Source organism: Bubalus kerabau, chromosome 9, assembly GCF_029407905.1.
Source record: "Bubalus kerabau isolate K-KA32 ecotype Philippines breed swamp buffalo chromosome 9, PCC_UOA_SB_1v2, whole genome shotgun sequence".
Classification (NCBI taxonomy): Eukaryota; Metazoa; Chordata; class Mammalia; order Artiodactyla; family Bovidae; genus Bubalus; species Bubalus kerabau.
Genome location: NC_073632.1, coordinates 65,233,864 through 65,254,678, shown reverse-complemented (window position 1 = coordinate 65,254,678; position 20,815 = coordinate 65,233,864).

Here is a 20,815-nt window from a genome sequence, read left to right as displayed (position 1 = left end):
TCCTTATCATATGAAATCGGGAACAAGCCTCATTGTAGCAACAGTGCAAAACTTTTATGGAAATGTTACTTGTGCATATAAAATGCATAGCTGACATTATTTCTGTTATCAGAGACTAAGCAAAACCCTGTGATTGCCATATAACTCTAAAATGTTAAAAAGAAAAAGTGAGGGCTTTGTTTCATAGTTTGCTAGTGCTGGCAAAAATAAAATGTTACTTCCACAGCATAAAATTGACAGTTCTTCCCCTTCTAAAAGTGCAGACTCTTATTAACATTTTGTGTATAAAACATGCAGAATGTAAGAGTGCTTTGAAAATGTGTATCTATAGATAGGTTTAATATATAAATAATTATAAATTGCACAAATTGCATAATAGATAATAAAGTTTCTAGTAACCTTTGTCGTTTATACGTGATGTAATCACCTCAAAAGTTAGTGATTTTACATATTTCCTTTGTCTGACTTCTCCATTTCTCTCCCATGTTCTCATCTAGGACTACAGTCTTCCCTATTCTGAATGGCAGGTGCCACTTTCAGATGATTTTGACTACTTTTCTAATGGAAAAGTAGAATAAACTGTTATTAATTAATCTTGGAACCAGATTGTAGATTTGGATACATTTTTGACATTTTTCCAGCAACTGATTTGGGCCAAGTCTTCAGGGTATTCTGGTTTTACCCAAAGTGGATCTGAATCCTTTCAAATGGGAGAACATCTGCGTAGAGGAACTCTGCTTCTACACCAGTCGCATATCCTCCATGAATAAGACATTCATCCAGGAAACAATTCCTTTCAAATCGTAGTAACATAAGGATAGTCCTTTTCTGAGGTTTAAAATGGGAAATAAAATCTTTAAAGGTTAGCATGTTCTTAGTGGATAACATACTTAAAAATATATTTAACATAATAGTTCAGTTTAAAGGAAAATGCTATCATTATTGATGTAAAGAGAATAGTCTTTTATTTTTGTGCGTGTGTGTATGCTAAGTTGCTTGAGTAGTATCCGACTCTTTGCTATCCTGTGGACTGTAGCTTCTCTCTCCATGGGACTCTCCAGGCAAGAATACTGCAGTGGGTTGCCATGCCCACCTCCAGGTAATCTTCCTGACCCAAGGATCGAACTCGTGTCTTATGTCTCCTGCATTGGCAGGCAGGTTCTTTACCACTAGCACCACCTGGGAAACCCTTCTTTTATTCTTAACTACATTCTAATATCAAAGAATACAAGGAAAATATCTTTAACCACTAAACCTTAATATTACAATTTTTTTTGTTATGCTCTCTTTCTTCTCCTTTGACTCTCACATACTAAAAAGACCTGGTAAAGAGTAGGGAATCCTTTAGGATTAAAACATGTTATTAGAAAGTCTCAATTCACATACTTTAGTAAATATGTAGAATCACAAAACGCAACTCTTCAATTTTATTTCTGTAAATATATCACCATTCAATCTCAGTCAAGAGTAAAGAAAAGAAAAAAAAATTAGTTTCTCAGTCACCTTTTCTTTTTCATGACAAGGCCAATAGATGTAGGTGGGAAACTATTTTGGCTTTTCAGTTTCCTGATTGCCCTAGATCTATCAACTATTCACCTTCATGTTAGTGACTTCATTAAATTCTGATTTAGAAGCTAATTTGAAAGAAGCCTGACCTTTGAGGGTGACAAGAGGGCAAAGGAAGGAGGTGGAGAAAACACTGCTGAGCAGATCGCAATTCATATTTATGTTTTAAAAGCTATCTGATGAGCTATTCACCGCTCACAATTTAGCTTTTTAATCCAAATTTTCACTTGAAAGTAGCCCCTGCTAACTCACAAGTGTTATAACACGCAGTGGCCAGGTGGGGGAGAAATGCCGCCTTAAGCCTTTGAAGCTTGGCTGCCCAAGATCAATGGCAGCTCACAGGTGGCCACACTTCAAAGACAAGGCACCAGGTCTCTGTTTCGGTCCAGCCCCTATAGCAGTTATTTTTCCCCCCCACAGTGGCTTGGAATTGGCTTTCATGTTAGACTTTCACTTAAGAAAGTAAATGAAGACCATTAGAGGCAGGTCTTGATTAAAAGAATTTTAAAAGAAGCTAACATCTTGAGAGGACCAGCTACCTTTTAAAAGCACCTATTAATGCAATTGCTGGGTAGAAGGGAAGGTAAGCCTGCGGGGGAGACTTTTAAAAGCAACCCACTTATGGGGTTGCATCTGACATTTCAGCCACTTAGGTTCATCCCTTCTACCAAGCTACAATGGTTGTTAGTAAATTTTTATTCAACATTTTGTAGCTGGGTGTCTATTCAGGATTGGAGTTAGAGTGAAAAAATGTTCCCAGCTGCCAAGCCCAGGTGGAAAGAACACAGTTGAAAAATAGCAATGATCAACTTTAAGTCATCAAATATACTTCTGCACAACCTACACACAGGAATATAGTCCTTGAGAAAAAGTACATGTCACATTTGCTGAAATATACATTTTCTCTTTAATTTTGTTTTTTATAGAAAAATAAAGACATAAAGATACAGTTTATATAAAATACATATAATAGGAATATATCTAATATACTTCACTTTGTAATAACAATATTCTGAAGGAGTGGATAATGTTTCTCTTGTCACAAATAGATCATGTGCATCTCAGTAATTTTATAAATAGTATAAAAACTGGAGGAACTTTTTATAATCCAGAAAAATGGTTTTTAGTCTTGGCCACATATTGAAATCATCTAAATCATCTGGCATGTTTTAAGGAAAAAAAGATGCCTAGGGTTGCATCTGGAGATTTTAATTTAATCAGTCTACAATCAACCTGGGCATAGGAATTTGGAAAGTTCCCCAGGTGATTCTCTTGCACAATAATAGTGAGAAATGTTGGCCTGGAACAAAACCTCTCAGATTCTAATGTGTATATAACTACCTGGGAATCTTGTTAAGCTGAATATTCTATTTCTGTTGTTCTGGGATGGGGTCTGAGATTCTGCATTTGTAACAAGCTCCCAAGGATGCCAAGCAGCTGCTCTGGGACCCAGGCCACTCTGTGGAGAAAGAATTTAGATAGCCTCAGTTCAGGAGAACATGAATAAAATCATTAAGACCTGTGGGTTGAAATTCCCTTCATTTTCATAACCCACAATCTAACCAGACAGCCAGTCCCCACCTGTCCCTAGTTGCCCCAATTCCACATGCTACTATCTCTTAGGTTGCAGAGTAGACTGGTTACTGAAGATCGTTAAGGCTGGTTTCTGGAAAAATCTCTAGAAGGCTGAGCTAAGATTTTAAAATGCAGACTCTAGGGCTTCCCTGGAGGCTTAGTGATAAGGAATCTGCCTGACAATACAGGGAATATGGGTTCCATCCTTGGTGTGGGAAGATCCCACATGCCATGGGACAACTAAGCCTGTGCATCACAACTACTGAGCCAGCACTCTAGAGTTTGTGAGCTGCAGCTCCTGAAGCCCACACACCTACAGCCTGTGCTCTGCAACAGGAGAAACCACTGCAATAAGAAGCCCGCACATCGCACATAGGCAGTAGCTCCCATTTGCTGCTAGTAGAGAAAGCCCATGTGTAGCAGTGAAGACCCAGCACAGCCATAAATAAATAAACTAACAAACAAACCTTTAAAATGCAGCCCCTAATAGAAATTGCACACTGGGATATTTCAAATGAAGAAACTGCTTACTACAGGTAACTAAAGAAGCCGTTCTGCATTATTAAACTTCTACTCTCAGTATGTTGAGCTTGATGCCAGCAAGAATGCTAAGTGAGGCTGTTGCTCTGGACCATATTCATGACTTTTATTCAAGTCAGGGAGGAGCTGAGTGAAGAGCCATCTGGACCTAGGAGGAGGACCAGTTATCCACACTGGCAGCGGGGTCAGGGCAGTTCTGCATCCACAGAAGCCGACCTTTCACCCTGAGTGGCCTGCATGGGTCCCAGGCTGCTGGCTATGCAGGTGTTCTAGCCCTGCTGTGAAACTTTCAGGTTCCTGACACAGAGCATCAAACACAGCTTTGAACTTATGTTCCTATATTCCATAGATCTTTTAAATGAACTATAGTATTTGAAAAGTATAAGCAAGGATTCTATCCACTGTTCCTCAAGCCTCCTTGTGTTCTCTGACAATGTGATGTTTTATAAAGATCCTGGGCTTTTAAATTTGAAAAAGTTGAGTTTGCATGTGAACTGCAATAGAATTTATGACCCTTTGGAAGTGTTAGTACAAGACTCTCAGTTGTTTATTGAGAATCCTCCTTTCTGGCAATGCCCTGGTTACATAGGATGCTCAATCTGGAGTTCTGAAGTTGTAGCTTTTCTAATTAATAGAAACACTGTTTCCCAAGCTCAAAAATGCACTAGAATCAGTGGGTTTAGGAAAGCTTTCAACACCTGTCACAAAACATGACAGGACATAAACACTTAGATCCTTTCATCAAGGGATGGTCAATAGGCTAAATTTCCTTTTATTTCTAGTACCTCTCCTACCCTGCCATTTAGCCTCACTTTCAACAACCATGATTGTCCCAAGAAAAAAACATCTTCCTTACTCTGAATCCTGGGAAGTATTGGAGTTTATCTCCCAAGAGATCTTGAGAAATCTTACGCAAATTTACCCACCTGTCCTCTAAATCCTAATAAAAAAAGAAAAAAAAAAAAGAAGTGCTATTGTTAAGATTAAAAAAAAAAAGTTTGCTACATTTTGCTCCCAGACAGCATCTTACTGAGCATTCATTCATCATTTAATCATTCACTCAGCTAACATGTGATAGACAATCTTCCAGAAACTGAATATTTAAAGGTTGAAAACACAGACAAAATCCTTGTCCTTTAACTATCGATTCTCTAGATTTGAGGGGAGGAAAGCCTATCATATTATAAAAATAACAGCTATATTTTATTGCCAATTTATCAGGTGTCATGTTAAGGGTATTTGTAGATTTGTCTATTTAGTCCTCCTGACCTCTTTTGAGAAGTACATGGATGACAGTAAATATTAGCAGGCAGCAGCACTGCCTGAAATTCATGTCAAACTGTAGTTTGCTGACCCTCATTCCCAGAGTTTCTAACTCAATGTTGGGGGCAGGATAGAAGAGTTTCCATTTTTAAGAAATTCTGAAGTGATATTGATGCTACTAGTTTGGAAAGCACACTCTCAGAATTGTTGGATTAGAGAATACTGGAGTGGGTTGCCATTTCCTTCTCCAATGCATGAAAGAGAAAAGTGAAAGTGAAGTCGCTCAGTCGTGTCCGACTCTTAGTGACCCTATGGACTGCAGCCTACCAGGCAGGGCACTGTAAAAAGGTTTAACTTATTTTGAGGGCTGTGAGAAGTTACTGTAGGGTTTTAAGAAGTAAGATGATATATTTTTTTGCCTTTGAAAAGATTGTTTGTAGCTGACATGTGAAGCATAAGCTACTGGAAGGCAAGTTTAGAACCCAGAAGACCAGTCAGGAAACTATTGAGAGTCAGGATGACAGATGCTAGAGCTTGGATGATATGTCAAAGACATCACACAACACTTGGCACAAAATACATGCCCAATGAATGGCAGCAATGATTGTCATAATCAGACCAACAGAGAGCTGTTTGTCCCTCTATAATATGCTTGGCAGGCCATTGTTTAGGACCATGGCTACCATTGCTCCCTTATCTGAAGCACTTGAGTTGGTCCTTGCTTTCCCAAAGTGTAGGAAGCATTTGTCCAAGGAAGACCAGAATGTTCAGAATTATAATTACTTTTCTGAAGAAGCATTTTAGACACCGCATTACTCAATCTCATTATTTGATACTAACTATAGCATTTTAAAGATTCTGGTATTAGCATAAATTAGTAAGTATAATTAGATGAAATCTTAATTTTTTTCCCTGATCTTTGCTCTCAGGCATAAAGTTAGTGGTATTTGTGAATAAAAGTGATAATGGATTTAAGTTACTCTATTTCCTAAGTTCGAAGAGGTTCCTACTTCTCTTAATCACATTTTAAAGTGCTTGGAATTGAGAAAAGTTTCAAAATTTCTGTGCACAATGAATGGGATAGCATTTTTATTTTTTTCCTGAAAAATTGTGAAATAGGCAGCTGACAGATTCTTTCAATCTGGGCATAATAGTGATTTTAAATAATGCATATATAAATAAGAAAAACACCCTCATAAGCACAAACCATTGTTGGTTAGAAAATAAGCCCGCTTTCTCAGCAACACTGAGGAAATATTGAACATAACTTTTACTTTACAACAAACAATGAGTAAAACATACATATTATGTATTATAGAATTTCATAATATTCAAACATATCTCTATATGAAAGTCTTCCAATAGGAGACAAATTTCAGGTTTTTAATTTAAATTATGATCTCAACAAAGACTTCACTGAGGAAGAATGCTGTCCAAATTTGCTAAGAGAATAAACAGAATGAGTACAACAGGATATTGTAATACTGTGATTAACCCCTGGATTAAAGAGAAACCCTCAGGAAGACTGCATTGATGTCCAGACTTCTCTCAGGGTAAAGCTCATGGGCAGGTACAAACCGTTATTATACCCTTTAGATTTAGAGATAAATGGGTCAAGCAAATTAATAAACAATACATATTATTCTATACTTTAGTGGAGAATTACTGTTTAGTATAATAAAGCTATAAGAAAGAACACTGGTACACTAATGCCTTTTTCTTAATAAAAATTACTTAAAATCTAAATGTCAACATAAAAATGATTATCACAACAATACCAAACAATTTTCATAAAAGTACAAGTACTTCATCTTTTACCCATTCAATGTTTTTAAAAATTACCTATGAAATGGTCTTTGAAAAGGGTAGGAATTTCCACATTGGTTTCCATTAAAATATCAGATGTAGATTTTTTCCTTTCACTTCCATTATCATCTCTCACTTTAGCTTCATTTCTTTGCTACCTAGTTTCTTTTAAATAATCAAATATAAATATGTGGAATACTTATGACAAATTCTTTTTGGTACAGATAAGTACAACTAATTAAATTTCTTGAGTCACTTCTAATATTCAAAGACACTGTTAAATGAAGTAGCTAATTAAGGTGGTATCTGAAGGCAGAGCGCCTCTAACAAAATGACTTAAGTTGTATGTGGTAAAAGAGAGCTGTTCTTGCTTCTCATAGTCAATGCTCTAGCCATGAGCAGGAATCATGAAAATTACTCCATTAGTGTCAATGGTTGAAAAACAATATCACCTTTTTATGTTTGTATGAAGCACTGAATATTATTCAGAAATCTTGCCTGTAAACTCACTCTTTCCACCTGAGTGATATTGCACATGGTTTTTCTTTATTGCCTTTCCCAATTCTATAGTTTAACATAAATGATCAATTCATTACAGTGTGTTTCATAAAATATACATTGCATTTACATTTTCATTTGTTTCTCATTATATCCACAGTGTATTTTGTAATACACTGTAGTGAGCAAAAATGAATGACCTTTTCTGCTATTCTCTTTATCCTGGGTTTGAGTTTTTCCTTTTATTTCCCCTAGAGATAACTAAAAGGGAAAAACTCAGGAGATATAGATTAAAATGCTGATTCCTAGGATAATGGCTTTCCTGCTTTAATTCAGTCAATAAATCAGTGCTTTCCTTCCAAAATAGTGTGCTTCCTGACAGAAAATAAATTTTTGGTCTCATTTTGTATGCAGATCTCAGTAGGAAACATAGTAGAGACTCTTCTGACAGGGTATGTAGCTGTGGTTCAGATGCCAATAGAAGCATTACAGGGTTGAGTTTAGAAAAAAAAAAAAAAAAGTAAATGAACAGATGAAGTGAACAAACTTATTAGCTATAACAGAAATGGTGTGACCCACAAAAGCTGTTTATAGATAGCGTGGAAAATTATATTGTTTAAGACTCAACGTTGCTTACTTTGGTTCCTCTTGACCTCACTCCACGCATTCAATCAATGAGGAAGATCAAGAATGGTACTCATCTCCAAGTTGAGTTCAATTCAGTTCAGTCGCTCAGTTGTGTCCGACTCTTTGTGACCCCATGAATCATAGCACGCCAGGCCTCCCTGTCTGTCACCAACTCCCGGAGTTCACTCAGACTCATGTCCATCAAGCTGGTGATGCCATCCAGCCATCTCATCCTCTGTCATCCCCTTCTCCTCCTGCCCCCAATCCCTCCCAGCATCAGAGTCTTTTCCAGTGAATCAACTTTTCGCATCAGGTGGCCAAAGTATTGGAGTTTCAGCTTTAGCACCAGTCCTTCCAATGAACACCCAGGGCTGATCTCCTTTAGAATGGACTGGTTGGATCTCCTTGCAGTCCAAGGGACTCTCAAGAGTCTTCTCCAACACCACAGTTCAAAAGCATCAATTTTTTGCTGCTCAGCTTTCTTCACAGTCCAACTCTCACATCCATACATGACCACTGGAAAAACCATAGCCTTGACTAGATGGACTTTTGTTGGCAAAGTAATGTCTCTGCTTTTGAATATGCTATATAGGTTGGTCATAACTTTCCTTCCGAGGAATAAGCGTCTTTTAATTTCATGGCTGCAATCACCATCTGCAGTGATTTTGGAGCCCAAAAAAATAAAGTCTGTCACTGTTTCCCCATCTATTTCCCATGAAGTGATGGGACCAGATGCCATGATCTTAGTTTTCTGAATGTTGAGCTTTAAGCCAACTTTTTCACTCTCCTCTTTCACTTTCATCAAGAGGCTTTTGAGTTCCTCTTCACTTTCTGCCATAAGGGTGGTGTCATCTGCATATCTGAGGTTATTGATATTTCTCCTGGCAATCTTGATTCCAGCTTGTGCTTCTTCCAGCCCAGCGTTTCTCATAATGTACTCTGCATATAAGTTAAATAAGCAGGGTAACAATATACAGCCTTGACATACTCCTTTTCCTATTTGGAACCAGTCTGTTGTTCCAATGTCCAGTTCTAGCTGTTGCTTCCTGACCTGCATATAGGTTTCTCAGGAGGCAGGTCAGGTGGTCTGGTATTCCCATATGTTTCAGAATTTTCCAGTCATCTCCAAACCATGTCCCAAATCCCACTCTTCTCTTCTTTCCTCTAAAATATCTGTGTGTACATCACCATCATCTCCTTGCTGCTCACCTTTCTTCCAGTCTGGCTTCCTGAAGTAGCCCCCACCCCACCCCATCCCCATACCCACACCCAAAAGCCAGTTATCTTCATGTAAGAGCCTCTTCTAGTTCCCCCTGCATTAAACCTTTTTATAACAATGGTCGTTAGACTAGCATCTGAATTTCTCTTTTTAACCAGTATTTCAATCCCAATGTAATCTACTCCTGTGTTTCTCTGTCTTCATCTCACACTCCTATGTCCTTATGGCTTAAACTTCAGCCATTTCTATTCTTGAAATAAGAAAAGCTTGTTTCTAACCTGGGATTTATTTACTAGTTGTGTTTTTCCCTAAGATGAACTTCATTCTGATTTTTGCATCCCTGGAATGCCCTTCCTTCAGATTCTTGTCATTATATCTCAGTTTTATCTTCATTTTCTGGTAAAAAATTTCCTTAATCTCTTGATTTTAAGTAGGCTTCTTTTTTCAATTCAGTTCATCACCTTATTTTATTTCTCTACATAAGTCATTAATAAAATATATTTTCTTCTTTACTTCCTGGTTTTGGTTTAAATTATTACCTGCTTCCTTTCTTCTACTATTCAGAGTGGAAGCTCCACAGGGGCAGAAACCTTTCCTGTCTTGTACACTGCTCTATAATACTTCCAGGTCTATAATACCACCTACATATACAAAGTGCTCAATGATTATTATTGAATACATGAATAGTGCCTTATTTTTGGTATTTATCTGGCAACCCACTCCAGTACTCTTGCCTGGAAAAATCCCATGGATGGAGGAGCCTGGTAGGCTGCAGTCCATGGGGTCGCGAAGAGTCGGACACGACTGAGCAACTTCACTTTCAGTTTTCACTTTCATGCATTGGAGAAGGAAATGGCAACCCACTCCAGTGTTCTTGCCTGGAGAATCCCAGGGATGGGGGAGCCTGGTGGGCTGCCGTCCATGGGGTCGCACAGAGTCGGACACGACTGAAGCGACTTAGCAGCAGCAGCAGCAGCATCCACTAAATTAGGATTATCTGTGATCTGCTAAGGTTAGTTATATCCTTTGGAATGTCATAACTTCATCATTTCTAGATGAGATGCTAGGTGGGCTCATAGAGTACTTACAATTCCTAATTTGACTGTTTTAATTTGTCTTTATTTCAATTAACATTTACTAAATATAACCATATTAAACATAAAATATAAACAAAAAACCACTTCATACTCATGTATAATTTGAAAAGTCCCAACCAATTGAATAAATATTTAATTCATGTGCTCAGTAATCATCTGTTGTTTGCTAAATGATATTCTTACCTTCTTTTCTCTTTGTCATTTTATCATTAAACTTATTCTAGCTCTATAAACCTCTGTATATTTGCTGTTTATTATATAAAACATTAACTATTTTAATTATATGCATACATAGTCTTGTAAATAAATATTACCAAAAAAAGTTTCTTTTTGTTTACTTTTTGCGTGTGTGTAGATATTACAGACAAGTCTATTTTGGATAAGACTGACTATTTGAAATTCTCCCTATTATGTTTTCAAAACCTGACCTTGGAAATCTGACAAGCTACAATTTAATCTCCTATAGAGGGTATAGTTAGAGAAAGACTGACATGTAAGTATCTAATGTCTCTCTTAATGCACACCAAATGTTTATGTGCTACTGCCCACAATCTCACCAAATGTTGCTACAATCAATCCTTTAAAAGGGAGATTTTATATATTTCAAGCAAACTTGACACCTGGAAAACCTAAAATTACACACCATATAAATAAGGGCATGGTTATACAGTGAATAGTTCCAAATAGAATAGAGCTGCAAAAGTTTTACTTGGAAATTTCCCTTAGAAATCATCTAGTTTAACTATCTCATTCCATCATTCAGGAACCAGAAACCCCAAAAGAGAAAAGTAGATTTGGGAAAAAATAATAGAATTGTGTCTAAAAACTAGGTTACTTGATATTGATTCCCCAAATCCAGGAATTATTTAACTCTTGGTACATAATATATACTCAATAAGTACTTGTTGAGTTATTGTTAAAGGATCATGCTGTCTTTATTCTATGTTGAAAATCACAAGTACATATCACATAAAGAAACATTTGAGTGTTTATAGCATTGCATGACTGACATGCGTTTAAAATTTTTTGTTTTAAGTCAGACATTCCTGAGTTCTAATCTTGATCTGGCAATGTCAGTCTTGAACTTGGAAAGACTGTAATTCTGGGCAAGTTCCTGATATTAACATTTAACAATTCCCTTTTTAAAAGAATTGATCCTACACGTGCTTGGGGCCTAACTGAAGGGTCCAAAGGTCCATCCCATGTAGTGCAGCGGAAAATATTATCCTTGGGTTCAGAGCCATAGCTACTCTGTGAGTAACCTGGCACAGTCTTCATCTCTGCCTTTTTGAATCATGGTCAATGGCTCTGTTCATAAAGAACCACTCATTTCTGGTTGCTCAGTGCCAGACTGTTTCTGCTGCTATTGTCTCTCAGAAAGCCAAAGCCATGTAGCATCCTTTAACATGAGGGGTTTCTCGACATTGTCATTCCTCCATATTTATTAAGCGTTGCATTTGTGGGGATGAAATATAGCCAAATCTATGTTGTTCCCAGCCTGCCTTTTCCATAACTGTCATTTCTTTGGCTTGAAGTGGGTAATGCTTACTTTCCAGGGAGCAAATCTAGCCTTCTTTCAGAGTGTTGTTGGAAAGGGATTTACATTCTAACACTAAACAGACTTCTTGTTCTAAGAGTATCAAAAATCAGCAAGAATAACAAGGAAGAAAAAGAGGAGGAAGAGATGCTGATAAGTCCAGAAACATTTTTGAGTCTCAAAACACAGCAGAACTGAAAGCTTTAGACAGCAAATATATATGACATTTGCTATGTTTGAGATCAATTAAAAAATAATACCTGCTTTCATGCATAAATATGTCATCAATTCACCTCTGCAAAATGTGATGACATTCAGAAATGTATACGGTTTGGCACAGCATTGGATTCAAGAACTACCTGCAATAAGGTAGAAGGTTGAACAAAATTATAAGAAATACAATCAAGGTATAAATTCAGTAGCCTACAACAGGAGCATTAGAGGTCTTACAACCTTTACCCATTATTAATTCCTGACAGTAAATTCTAAGTAAAGAAAAATATGTAACTTAACATTCCAAGAATACTAAATCACAATAAACCTGTGAACAGTTGTGGGGACAAAGCAGACCACTGACAGCTTGGGGCTGATCAGGAGTTAAAAAAAAAAAGTCAGCTCACAACCACGGCTTAATAAATCAAACTCTATCTGTAATTGTTTCAAAAAGCTCCTTTTTCTTTTTAATAATAAAACACTACTAGGAATATATAATTAGTTTTTTAAATTAAAGATACCATTTTATTAAGGATATGTGTTAATATAATAGTTTATTATATTTAATAAATGATTTCATTAGTATTAGTATAACATAGTATTACAGGTTGTATTTGAAGTGAGTCCAGTTGTTTAGTAAAATAAAATATGAAGTGAGTTTCTGTTATTCCAAAGAAATAAAATTCCACCACTATTAACTGTCTTTGGACCTAAATTAAGTTAGAATTAAACTATTTTAGGAGAGATATGCTTGTTACATAGGCAATACTCAGGTACTGTTTTATTATTCCAGCATAATTTTATTTTGCAATACACTGCTTTTCATTTTACAACACTGAAGTTGTCTTATTCAGGAAAAAAATAAAACTAAAAACATACAGATGATAGAGGACAATGAGAAGGCAAACATTATAAGAGCATTAATCACATAAATAGTTCAACAAATATCATCCATACTGCCGCAGCCCATTTGTTCTTTTTTGTTGTATTTTATATCATTGAATTATAATAAACTCTGGTTTCACATCATTCATCAGCAATTGTATTATGGATGTATTGCAATTTGCTTAATTGGTATCCAAGCAAAAATTATGCTATACTGGACAGGTTGTTAACAGAATGTAACAAAGGGAGAAAAATGTCATCTCGGGCAAATCTGAACATCACAATATAATACTGTCCCTGTCACTGCCAGTGGATTGGTTTTATATGTCATGATGAATAATTAGGAACCATGAGCATGATCTGAGATCATCCAGAAAGTATTTTATTAAAATACTGTACACTTCTGGCTAGACACTTTGAAGTTTTAGATCATCTATTAAGAAAAAGTACTAAAGAGAAGAGATAATATTGTGCCATCAAAAGTAGAAAGTTAAGCCTTTGGAGCAAAAGGGCAACTGAAATACTCAAAATCAATGTACTCACCCCAGGATGAACAAGAGCTCTATTTTTCATCATCAGAATTCAAATTTCTCTCTGCTTTGAATGGTAATTTGAAAAGTTAGTAGGTGATTTAAACCTGGCTATATTCTAGTTGGATTCTTGATCCCTTTATGCATGAAAGAACTGTGAGAAAAATTCTTAGAACTTATTAACTGGAAAAAGTCATGGACTTTCGAAAGTCTATTTTATTTATACACATACGTGCCCATAACCTACACTTATATCTCTCAACTTGTGTTCATTCTGTGGCGGATTCATTTTGATATTTGGCAAAACTAATACAATTATGTAAAGTTTAAAAATAAAATAAAATTTAAAAAAAATCCAAGTTCAAAAAATAAATAAATAAATAAATAAATAAAGCCTAAAGCTAACTTTCTAAAAATCCATTTGAAAATGTAGTATCAGACTTGACAATAAAATAATAGATTTGTTATCATTGTGATTGCTGTTTAGTCACTAAATCAGGTCTGACTCTTTTGCCACCCCATGGACTGTAGCCCTCCAGGCTCCTCTGTCCATGGGACTTCCCAAGCAAGAATACTGGGGCAGGTTGCCATTTTCTTCTCCAGGGGATCTTCCCAACTCAGGGACTGAATCTGTGTCTCCCGTGTTGGCAGACAGATTTTTCACCACTGAGCCACCAAGGAAGCCCAAGATTTATGATACATAAATATAATTATTTATAAGTTTTACCTATCTAATTATATTTTCAAAACCTTCTTTTAAAACTTTCATCATATGCCAATAGCAGTAAAAGATAGCAGTTAACCTAGTGACAACAAAAAATCAACTTGCATTAAAAAATGCAAAAGGTGATTTACAAAATAACACTTCCCATGTAAAAACAATGTAACTGTGAGGTGTGCTATATGCTTTATGACATATGATTTTATATACACATTCTGCTCAGCATATATCTGTGTATAAGCAGACAAATATAAGTATCTTAAAGCAAGAATAAACACCACTGTTTCTCCAATAAGTAATAGTTAAGGATTATTCATGTGGGTCTATGCTATTCCATCTGACAAACTCAAAAATGGCATCATAGATTCATTGAATATTATGGTCAAAAGGGAATTTTGAGATCTTTTTGTACAAATTCATGATGCAGTTCAATATGTCAATCAAAATATATTTAAATACATTATAGATGAATATTTTCATCAAGTAGTCTTATGATAATGTACATACACATTGAGACAGACATTAGCCATTCTCAATCTTGGCTGCATATTAGAATCACCTGAGATGTCTTTTAAAAATACCCATACCTAGGCTCCCCATCCCCAGACAGTTTATTTAATTCAGTGAAGTATGGCCATCATCACACACTAAGGCACAGCCAGAGTGGAGAACCACTGACCCACGTGAATCACATAAGTATTCATTGTTAGGAGAAGATATCAAAATGCAAATGCAAAATGTCAGAAATGAGCAAAGTCTATTTCCAAGTTAAAACAAATTGTTAATATTGCAAACCAGATTCATACATGTAAATTCATATAAACAGTTCTTTCTGTGTTTATTAAATAAATCATTATGCATACATATTTTTAAATTTTAAATTAAGGCTATTTTACATTTCTATGACACCGAAGTTGTTATAAAACACTTTACAAACATTAATTGTGCTTCACAATATCCCTATAAACTACATATTATTTCTGTTTTACAAATAAGAAAACAAAGGCATGAAGGGGCTAAACTAATTGCCCACAGTTATACAATTAATAAATATTGCAGCTGAGAAAATAAGGGGTGGGGGGACTCCAATTCTTAACTTCCTTATCTAGTAAAGTTGTCCCTAGGCATTGCAGCCATGAAATTAAAGCACGCTTACTCCTTGGAAGGAAAGTTATGACCAACCTAGATAGCATATTCAAAAGCAGAGACATTACTTTGCCAACAAAAGTCCATCTAGTCAAGGCTATGGTTTTTCCAGTGGTCATGTATGGATGTGAGAGTTGGACTGTGAAGAAACCTGAGCACCGAAGAATTGATGCTTTTGAACTGTGGTGTTGGAGAAGACTCTTGGGAGTCCCTTGGACTGCAAGGAAATCCAATCAGTCCATCCTAAAGGAGATCAGTCCTGGGTGTTCCTTGGAAGGACTGATGCTAAAGCTGAAACTCCAATACTTTGGCCACCTCATGTGAAGAGTTGACTTGTTGGAAAAGACTCTGATGCTGGGAGGGATTGGGGGCAGGAGGAGAAGGGGATGACAGAGAATGAGATGGCTGGATGGCATCACTGGCTCAATAGACATGAGTTTGAGTAAACTCCGGGAGTTGGTGATGGATAGGGAGGCCTGGTGTGCTGCGATTCATGGGGTCACAAAGAGTAGGACACAACTGAGCGACTGAACTGAACTGAACTGAGGGATTGAGAAGGGATAAAACCCTGAAAAAAAATATTTTAAATTTAGTGTCCACTTTAAAAAAAAAAAAAAAGAAAATATTCTGTTATCATCTATGAACTTGTATCATGTAGCCTCTATGGCTACGTAGCATGCCAGACACAGGGAACATGAAATAAAACATGCTAACGAACCCCTGTTTCATGTCCTGAATCAAGAAGGTTCATTCCAAGCATAGGCCAAGAACCTCCATTCTAAATATAGGACTAAGAAATTCCATCTGAGCTGAGCACATCTAGAGTAAAGGACCATATAAGTATCACATATGCTAAGAACCAAAATTGTGCTGAAGAAAAAAACTGTAAGGATTCCGAGGTAATTTTTTGGAGAAGTTTGAAGTCAAACCTGTGACAAACATTAAAAAGCTCAAGGCATAAATATACAGAAAATGTTTGGGAATAATTAGTTTCTTCATTTTGTTCACTCTCAGTATCCAGGAAGGAGAGTGTAGGTGATAAAGTTCAGAAACTGGTAAGGGCTGGACAGTGAAAAGAGTTGAACAGAGTCTAAAAATGTTCATATATTACCCTACAGGCAAAAGGTAAAACCATGAATGATTCTTAAGGATATAGAGAGGTTTCAAAAGGAAAGTACCACAGGGAATTCCCTGCTGATCCAGTGGCTAAGACTGTGCTCCCAGTGCAGGGCGCCTGGGTTCAACCCCTAGTCAGGGAACTAGATCCCACATGCTGCAACTAAAGATTCTTGCAGTGAAGACCCAGAGTAGTCAAATAAATAAATATTTTTTAAAAGAACAAAGTACAACATAATATTAGACTGAAACATAATTTGTAGGAAAGATTCAAATTGGGGAAATTGTTGGGGATTTTCTCCCCGGGACTTGGAAGCAACGAACCTGAAAGAAGGACACTCGGACAGTCTCTTGCAAGGACTGACAAGTTTATTTCTGCAGTCAAGCATTTTTATAGAAGTAGGAACAAAGAGCTTAGAGTATACAGCCAGCAGAGCTCATACGGGGTTAACACCTAATCAGTAAAAATATTTCAAGGACAGCGCACTCTAAGTGACCCATGAGCTTATCCCATAACCCGTTTTCTCAAGCAACATCCTTAATATTTATTATTAAATCTTGGCGCCGGGCATAACCAAAGGCAGGAGATGTTTTTCTGCCTGGGCACATCAAGCTGGGGTATTTCTGGCCCTTCGCCATTTTCCCAAGGACTTCCTCCAACCAGCTATTTTGTACCGGGCTTCCCAACAGAAATCAAAGGCAAGGAGACTAATTAGAATAGAAATTGCTGGGTGAGGTGGAGGAGGACATGGTCAAGAAGATCAAGTGTAGAAACAGAAGCACATGAATGGGCAAGAGCTTTGAAGAGATTCATTAGAAAAGTTGGTAAATGACTGACTATAGGAAGAGATGGAGAAGACTTTGAAGGTGATATTGATCTGTCATCATATGAATACTCTCCATCTCATCTAGCTGAGTCATAAATAAAACTCCCGTTTATATGTGGCAGCTAATTTCATATTAGGGTGGCCCTAATTACTAGAATGCTTGTTTTCTTTGGCAAAAATTGCATCCTAATGTAAGTTTCACCCATTGGTTCTAGGTTTATACTTATCTCCCTCTAGCTCACAGATGATTTTGTCCCTCTAAAGGTTCAGATAGTAAATACTGTAGGGCTCCCAGGCCAGATGGTCCCTATCACAGTTCCCCAGCTCTGCTGTTATAGGGCAAAAGCAGCCATAGACAATACACAGCATGAATGAATGCAGCTTTGTTTCTTTAAAATTTTATACAATAGATGGAAGGTCAGTTTTGGCCCAAGGGCCATAGTTTGCTGACCCCTACTCTAGCTCATAAGTATTTTGCATATTTTAAGATGTATTTTTATCCTTCAGACTTTCTACAAAATCCTCTTTTCCAGTCTAACCATGACCAGGTCCTCTGACTACTTTTATATGACAGTATTTTGAATCATCACTTTTATGCTTTTCAGCAGTGAATTCATATATATTTTATGGAGCTTCTCTGGTGGTTGAATGGTTAAGACTTCATGCTCCCAATGCAGGAGGTTCAGCCTCTGGTTGGGGAACTAAGATCCTGTATGCCACAGGGCTTAACATGTATTTGTTAGATTATGGCACTCATGAGGCCTCCCTGGTGGCTCAGATGGTAAGGAATCTGCCTGTAATGCAGGAGACACAAGTTCAGTCCTTGCATTGGAAAGATCCCCTGGAGAAGGGAATGGCTACTCAATCCAGGGCACTCAAGTTTAATAAATCCCTCTCAAAATGGTCAGACAAGCAATACAGTGGGGTCATTGACTCCATTTTTTCTGACTCTGTAGTCTACTCACAAATTCTAGAAGTGAATTAACTATTCAGGAGAGTCACATTCCTGTGTTGATCTGTGCTTCAGATTAAGACTCCTCTCTGTCCCTTGAGTAGATGGGCTGCTATTGAGGCTGCTACACTTCGTTTCTTTGAATCTCACTTTTGCTAGTGGTGCCCTGTGGGGACAATATGTGCGCTTGAAATCCTAGAAAAATGGATGCAACTGCTCAGGGCCTCAGGGACTAACTCCTTACCACCAAAAGCCTGGGCCTTCTCTGCTTCAGATTTTAGATAATTCCTAGTTTTGATGATTTCCTCATTATTCTGTGAGCTGGAAAGGATAAGTGGAGGAAGTCAGAGCTGAGAGGAATCTGCAGTGGGCTGTGTTCAACCTGACCAAAAAGACAAGAGGGATTTACTGAAATAGGAGGAGTGTCATTCCTAACATCTGGAGATCATGACCTGTCTGGAGACTTAGTGATGTCTGCTATTGTATCCACACCCATTGGTCTAAGGATAGAATTAGTAACTATCAATGATTGTTCATTATACTTGCTTTTCTTTTTTCTTTTTTTAATTTGAGCTTTAGAGAACACCATTTGAAGAACCAGTGCTGTTAATACAACCAGACACTTGTTACCAAGTCAAGCTTTGTAATTTCTTTCATGGCACTTATCACTAAGGTGGATCTTTCTTTCTTCTTTCCTTCCTTTCTTCTTCCTTCCCTCCCCCTCCTTTTTTCTTTCCTCCTTCCTTTCTCCCTTCTTACCATCCTTTCCTTCTCTTTTCTTTTCTCATTTTTCTCTCTCTTCCATCCTTTTCTCCTTCCTTCCATCCTTACTCTCTTCAATGATGCTGGGGAAAAAAATGAAGGCGGGGGAGAAGGGGATGGCAGAGGATGATATGGTTGGATGGCATCACCGACTTGATGGACATGAGTTTGAGCATGCTCTGGGAGTTGGTGATGGACAGGGAAGCCTGGCATGCTGCAGTCCATGGGGTCGCAAAGAGTCAGACATGACTGAGCGACTGAACTGATCTGATCCTTACCCTCTCCTTCCCTTTGTTCTTTATTTTTTTTCTTTCTTTCAGTCTATTTTTGTTCTTCATCTCACAGTAGAATGTAAGCTCTTGAAAACAGACTTCTTTGGTTTAGCAGCTGCAGTGTTCTAGGAACTATTTGGTGCCAGAGGATCTGTGGTGAATAAGACCTAGCCCTTGTCCTCAAGGACCTAACCTTCAGGGAAGCAAGAAAACTGTAAATAAAATTACAATATACAATTATTCCTAATATGCTTGGCACAAGTGAAATACCTCTATGTCTTTTTTTACATGCACTACAATATAAAACCTCTCTTATTTTTTTCTATTTAAACTTAACTTTTCATATCTATTATACTTATCTGATGCTATGTTACAAACATCCTGAAACTTTCACTCAAATAGCATGTTTGTTGTTGTTCAGTTGCCAAGTTGTGCCCAACTATTTGTGACCCCAGGGACTGCAGCACACCAGGCCTCTCTGTCCCTCACCATCTCTCACAGTTTGCCCAAGTTCATGTCCATTGAATTGATGATGCCGTATCTTTTGTTCCTAAATCTGTAATTTTGGTAAGCCTCTTCCTCTGTTCCTTTTGGTGGCAGCCAGAACAGCTGGAAGACTGGAGTCAAATGAAGTCTATTCAATCACAAGCCCGGGGATCATGTCTGGCTGTTGACTATGACCTTGACTGGGGCTGTTGGCCAGAATGCCTAAGTGTGACCTCTCCATGTGGTGTCACCTGTCTCATGACACGTGATAGAGAGGCTGGTTTCAAGGAAGAGCATCTCAAGAGAAAGCTTGATAGAAATTGTGGTGACTTTTCTAGCCTCATAGTCATGCATTGTCAATGGTGCCATTTTCCATTCTTTAGAAAAAAGCAATAACTCATATTCCAGGGAAGAGTAAGCAATCTCTATCTTTTTTTATGGGAGGAATGTGAACATGTTTTAAGCCACCATAGCCCTTCCTCTGTGAGCCACAAATTATTTACATGTCTTCAACATGAAAAATATCTCATCCCCTTATAAGAGCTCCTAACAGGCCCTTTAGTATTGGGCTGAAGGTTGAGGTCCAGAATTTCATTACTCATATCAGGTCAAGGTGACATGAGACTCTTGGGTGTCATCACTTGACTATAGCTGCTTGAGTAGTTTCTCTCAGTTTAAAGGTCTTGAATTAAATAAAAGTTATCTGATACCCAGACAGATGGTGCCTCATACAATGGTGGCACAGACATAGAATAGTGTCTCAAGGCAAAATCATTTGAAAAAAAATAGAACAGGAGGTATAAAGCAGTCAATGGCCCAGAGTAATTCTGAATTCTAGCTAGGTGCATGTTGCTAGTCCTAATTTCTTGGAACAGTTCTCAAAGTTTTAGAGCTGCCCTCTAGGTTCCTGGCTCCACCCTCTGAGTTTTCCTTCCTTTTACATGAAACATGGCTGGTTGTTTGTAGCTGATTATTTTCCTTAGTCTTCTTACTGCCTGTAAGAGTTCTGGAGCCCAAGGGATGCTTTTAACTTCGTAATGCTTCTTCCCTTTTTTAGTTCAAGCTGATACAATTAAAAAAAAAAAAAAATCCTAGACAAAAGACACTCACCCCCTCGAAAAAAATCCCTTCAAGATGAGTTCTGCTCTACTTTAGGGTTCCCTGGAATGTTACTGTG